Genomic DNA, 6,000 nt, shown 5'->3' on the forward strand with positions numbered 1-6,000 from the left:
AAAGCAAATCTAAAACTATGCACAAATTTAGGGGGAGCTCTTGCTTATCACATACTTCTCAAAGCGACTATGTTATTTAAATTTATTATCATTTGTCGAAGCTTTGATCTATATGTTGTCATCAATTACCAAAAAGGGGGAGATTGAAAGTGCAACTATCCCCAGGTGGTTTTGGTAATTCATAACAACATATAGCTCATTGAGCTAATGCTATTCCAAGACTATTATTTCAGGAAAGCTCAATGAATGGCATGGCATGGATGATGAAAGTGGATCCCTCGAAATACTAAGGACAAAGGATTGGCTCAAGCTCAAAAGCTCAAGACTCTTCATTTTACATTTTAGTGATCGAAGATCACATTGAGTCTATAGGAAAATCCAATACTATCAAGAAGGGATGAGGTGTTGCTTAATGAGCCTCTTGCTTCATGTGCTTAGTGATATGCTCCAAAACCCTCAACTACTTTCCCACATCCACAAATGACCTAAACCTAAAGCCAAAATCGGTCACACCGATTCTTTCTTTCCGGCGCCACCGATTCCAAAAGTCATAGCCACTGCCACAAACCCTAAGCAAATCGGTCTTACCGATAGGGATCTCGTTCTCACCAAGATGGGGTTGCAATCTCTCTGTTTCCCTTCGTAACGTTTCGGTCTAACCGAAGTGAGCGATCGGTCCCAACGAGATTGCAATGTAAACTCTATGTTTCCTTTTTGTAACATTTCGGTCTCACCGAAAAGAGCAAATCGGTCCCACCGAGTTTACCTGACCAACTCTCTGGAAAGCTTATTACCAAATCGGTCTCACCGAGTTTGTGTAATCGGTCTTACCGAGATTACGTTATGCCCTAACCCTAACCGAATCGGTCTCACCGAGTTGCATATCAGTCCCACCAAAAATCACTAACGGTCACTAGGTTTACTAAATCGGTCCGACCGAGTTTAACGATTCGGTCCCACCGAGTTTGGTAAATTGTGTGTAACGGTTAGATTTTGTGTTATATACCCTTCCACCTCCTCTTCATTCATGGAGAGAGCCATCAGACTAAACCTACACTTCCAACTTACCATTTCTGAGAGAGAACCACCTACTCATGTGTTGAGGCCAAGATATTCCATTCCTACCATATGAATCTTGATCTCTAGCCTTCCCCAAGTTTCTTTCCACTCAAACCCTCTTTCTACCAGATCCAAATCCTATGAGAGAGAGTTGAGTGTTGGGGAGACTATCATTTGAAGCACAAGAGCAAGGAGTTCATCATCAACGCACCATTTGTTACTTCTTGGAGAGTGGTGTCTCCTAGATTGGCTAGGTGTCACTTGGGAGCCTCCTACAAGATTGTGGAGTTGAACCAAGGAGTTTGTAAGGGCAAGGAGATCGCCTACTTCGTGAAGATCTACCGCTAGTGAGGCAAGTCCATCATGGGCGACGGCCATGGTGGGATAGACAAGGTTGCTACTTCATGGACCCTTCATGGGTGGAGCCCTCCGTGGACTCGCGCAGCCATTACCCTTCGTGGGTTGAAGTCTCCATCAACGTGGATGTACGATAGCACCACGTATCGGAACCACGCCAAAAACATATGTGTCTCCAATTGTGTTTGAATCCTCCAAACCCTTCCCTTTACTTTCTTGCAAGTTGCATGCTTTAATTTCCGCTCCCTATATACTCTTTGCATGCTTGCTTGAATTGTGTGATGATTGCTTGACTTGTCCTAAGATAGCTAAAATCTGCCAAACTCTAAAATTGGGAAAAGGTTAAGTTTTTATTGGTCAAGTAGTCTAATCACCCCCCCTCTAGACATACTTCAAGGTCCTACAAGTGGTATCAGATCTTTGGTCTCCATTTGCTTTGATTTCCATAGCTTTGGTGGTCAGAGCCTTGGTTTCACAACCTAGGAGAGTATGGCATCTAGTGAGGGAAATTATCACCGTAGAGGTCCTTACTTTGATGGTACTAATTTTGCTAGTTGGAAGCATAAGATGAAAATGCATATTCTTGGACATAACCCCGCCGTTTGGGCAATTATTTGTATTGGCTTGCAAGGTGAATTCTTTGATGGGAGAGAACCGAACCGTGAAGCCAATGCGGAAGAATTGAAGATGTTGCAATACAACGCTCAAGCTTGTGATATCATCTTCAACGTGTTGTGCCCCGAAGAGTTCAATAAAATCAGCCGTCTTGAGAATGCAAAGGAAATTTGGGATACTTTGATTGATATGCACGAAGGTACCGAATCCGTCAAGGAATCCAAGTTGGATGTGCTGCAAAGTCAGCTTGACAAGTTCAAAAATAAGGATGGTGAAGGTGTCACTGAAATGTACTCTAGGCTAGCTCTTATCACAAATGAGATTGCCGGATTAGCGAGTGAAGAGATGACCGAAAGATTCATCATCAAGAAGATCCTAAGAGCATTGGATAGAAAGTACGATACCATGTGCACATTAATCCAAATGATGCCAAACTACAAACATCTCAAGCCAACAGAAGTCATTGGAAGAATTGTTGCTCATGAGATGTCACTCAAGGATAAGGAGGAACTTCACAACAAGTCAAGTGGTGCTTACAAAGCCTCAAGTGAATCCCCCACATCATCAAGTGAGAAACAAACCTTCAATGAAGAATTGAGCTTAATGGTGAAGAACTTCAACAAATTCTACAAGAGTAGAAGCAAAGAAAGAAGCTCCAAGTCAAGGTCTTATCATGACAAGAGATCTTCTAGTCGAGAGCGCAATTGCTACAATTGTGGGAAGCCCGGACACTACTCCAATGAGTGTACGGCACCCTACAAAAGAAGAGAAGATTCTCCAAAAAGAAGAAGCAAAAGAGAAGAATCACCACCAAGAGAGAGGAGGAGTAGAGATGATCGTTATGAATGAAGACCCTCACGGAGAAGCAAGGATTCGTAAAGCAAGGAGAAGTCATCAAGGATCTACACAAAACGAAGACATCAAGCTCATGTTGGTGAATGGGTATCCGGCTCCGACTCCAACAATCACTCCGAGAGAAGCTATCACTCCGACTCCGAACATACTCAAGATGAAGGTGTTGCGGTCTAGCACTTGTGTCAACCAACTCCTACGACATATTTGATTCACCAAATGAAGGAATTGGAAGATGCTTCATGGCCAAAGGTCCAAAGGTAACACATCCAGAGTATGTTGATTTCAATAGTGATGAAGATGACTTGCTTGCGGATGATGATTTACTTGTTGACAACTCTAGTGATGAATACTATGACGAAATGTCAATTAATCACGCTAATCAAATGAATGACAATGATAAGGAGAAAATTGAGCTTCTAACTAAAGAACTAAACACTCTTAAGTTGGCTCATGAAACTATCTTCGAAGATCATCGAGAACTTTTAAGGGCTCATGAGAAGTTACGCTTTGAAAATCTCAATCTTGAGCAAGAGCATGAGTTCTTAAAGGCAATCAATGATGATCTCCGCAAGAAAAGTTCTTCTTACATTGCCAAGCATTTACTCTTATCTACTTACATGCCTCAAGTCAAGTCTAGTAACAAGTACAAGAAAGATACTTCCTCTAGTAGTAACAATAATTATGTTAAATCCAATGTTGTTGTTTCTGGTAGTTCTCTTGATTCCACTAATGATTCTCTTAGCCAAGTTACACTTGAGCAAGAAAATAGTTTATTGAAGGGAATTATAGAGAAAGGTGTTTACAAGAGCCTTGCCGGGAGTAAGCAATTCGAGGAAATTGTACGCAAGCAAGGAAGGCACCGGAAGAATCAAGGTGTTGGTTTTGAACGAAAGTTCAACGCCACTGGAGTTGAGTGGGAAGAAGATCAATACCCCAAGACAAAGTTTGTTCCTCAACAAGAGAAGTATGATCCTACTTCCTTCAAGGGGACACAAGCTCAAGATGATCTTCCACCACAAGACCACAAGAAAAAAGGCAAGGACAAGCTTCAAGAAGAGATTGATGCATTTGAAGAAGCTCCTAAAGCCTCGTTCAAGTGGGTCCCCAAGACTACGTCAAGTCCTACTTCATCAAGTACAATTACAACTCCAAGGATTCCCATCAAGATGACGTGGATCCCGAAGAAGAAGAACTAGAGAGTTCTTGAGGGTGACTCCGCCAACATTCTTCACTCATATCATTTTGGCAAGAACAAGTGCAATCAACTTTCACATCTTGCACTAGTTCAAGGAGTCACAAACCCTCGTGTTGGTAAGGCAAGGGACAAGGTAACCTAATGTTTTCATGGACATCGTCTTGTGTGTGCATCACTCTATGTCTATGGATATTCTTGTTTGTTCCTTGTGGGACTAACCCACGTAGGCAAGTTGAAAGTGCAACTCACTCCAAAGGATTGCTCCAAATGATCTACATCAACATTGAGCATCTACATCTTCAACACCTACATGAAGTCATCATCGACAAAACCCAAGGTTAGTTCATCCCTCTAAGGGGGTATCTGACATCTAGGGGAAGCTTAACTCAAAAAATTGAGTCAAAGCAACTCCAATGGTGTGAACACATTAAAGCATTATGTAAAAGTGGTAACCCCACTTGAGCTTAAACGATGAGTATGACCTATGATCAAATGTTCTCATATGACTCCTAAGTCAATATACTCATATATAGATGACCTAGTCATCGCCAGTTGTTTGATAGATGCTAGAATTGGTTGTGCATGCTTTGCCACATATTTCATTTGCCATCTTATTGTGTGAGCAAGTTGGTGCATATTTTACTCATTCAAGGACATCCACTTGTTGTTTTGATTGTTTGGTTCTTTATTCTTTTGACCAAGTGGATGGACAAGAATGCCTAAGAACCTTCTTGAGCTATCTATGCTTTTCTCGTCTCAAACTCTATTCATGCTACATCACAAAACTTGATTAAGTCAGATTCGAACCACTCTGCGTGAGGAGCACTTGGAGCCCCCATTCGTCATACACTTAAACTTCCAAAACCTATTTGTGATTCTCGGTCTGACCGATTCTTCCATTTTGGTCCTACCGAGATCATCAAGTTGATCTGAGTTTTCAATCTCGGTGCAACCGATTTGAACTTTTCGGTCTCACCAATTTGCTGTAACTGAACACAGTTATGCATCTCGGTGCCACCGAGTTGTTCCACTCGGTCACACCGACAGGGTCGGGCTATATATAGCCACCGGCAAAATTTTGGAAATTTCTCCGAAACCCTTCGCCCGCGCAACAGCTCGCTCTGCCACCGTGGTCTCCGGATCGTCTCCTCGTCGCCAGCAGCCTCCTATCGCTGATCTCCGCCGCCGTCAACGCATTTCGTCCCCGCCGTTGCCGCCGTAGCAAGTCCACCGCCAAGTTAGGGTATGGACTTAATCTTTGTGCTATCCACGTCTGATTCCTGGCACATTGTTTTCATATAGATTCTTGCCATGATTGAAACTCTTCTATCTAGCCAAAGTAGTTCATAGATTAGATGTGATTCAAATTTTTAGGGTTAGGTTTCTGCTGAAACTATCTTGGACCCACCGAGTTGAAAAACTCGGTCTCATTGATTTGGCTTATGCCATTGCACTAGTGACTCTCGATCTGACCGAGAATTACTAATCGGTGCAACCGATTTGAGGATTCTGTGAAACCCTAGCAGTCTCGGTACCACCGAGCTGAAACTCGGTCCAACCGAGATCATCAGTTTAGGTTCCAAAACTGCTTCGGTATCACCGAGTTTGAAAATCGGTGGATACGAAATGCTTTCTGTGGAAAACTAAAACTGAACTTTTGAGTCATTCTTTTGCAAAAAAAACTTTGCATTTTGTGATGCTCATCTTTTCTCTCTCATCTATAACTCTTCACAGGGTCTGCAGTCAGCTTGTGCAGTATGTCTGATCAAAGTGACAGCCATAACAGGCCAGAAGAGCAGATGGACTTGAGTGAGGGCACTAGTCCCTCAACTTTAGATGAAGGGAGCAGAAGTACTCCTAGCAATTTGCCTAAGGCTGCAACTAGGCAAAGGAGGAAAAGAACTTCAGATTCAGAGGAT

This window comes from Triticum aestivum, chromosome 2B (assembly GCF_018294505.1).
Source record: "Triticum aestivum cultivar Chinese Spring chromosome 2B, IWGSC CS RefSeq v2.1, whole genome shotgun sequence".
In the NCBI taxonomy this organism is placed as follows: Eukaryota; Viridiplantae; Streptophyta; class Magnoliopsida; order Poales; family Poaceae; genus Triticum; species Triticum aestivum.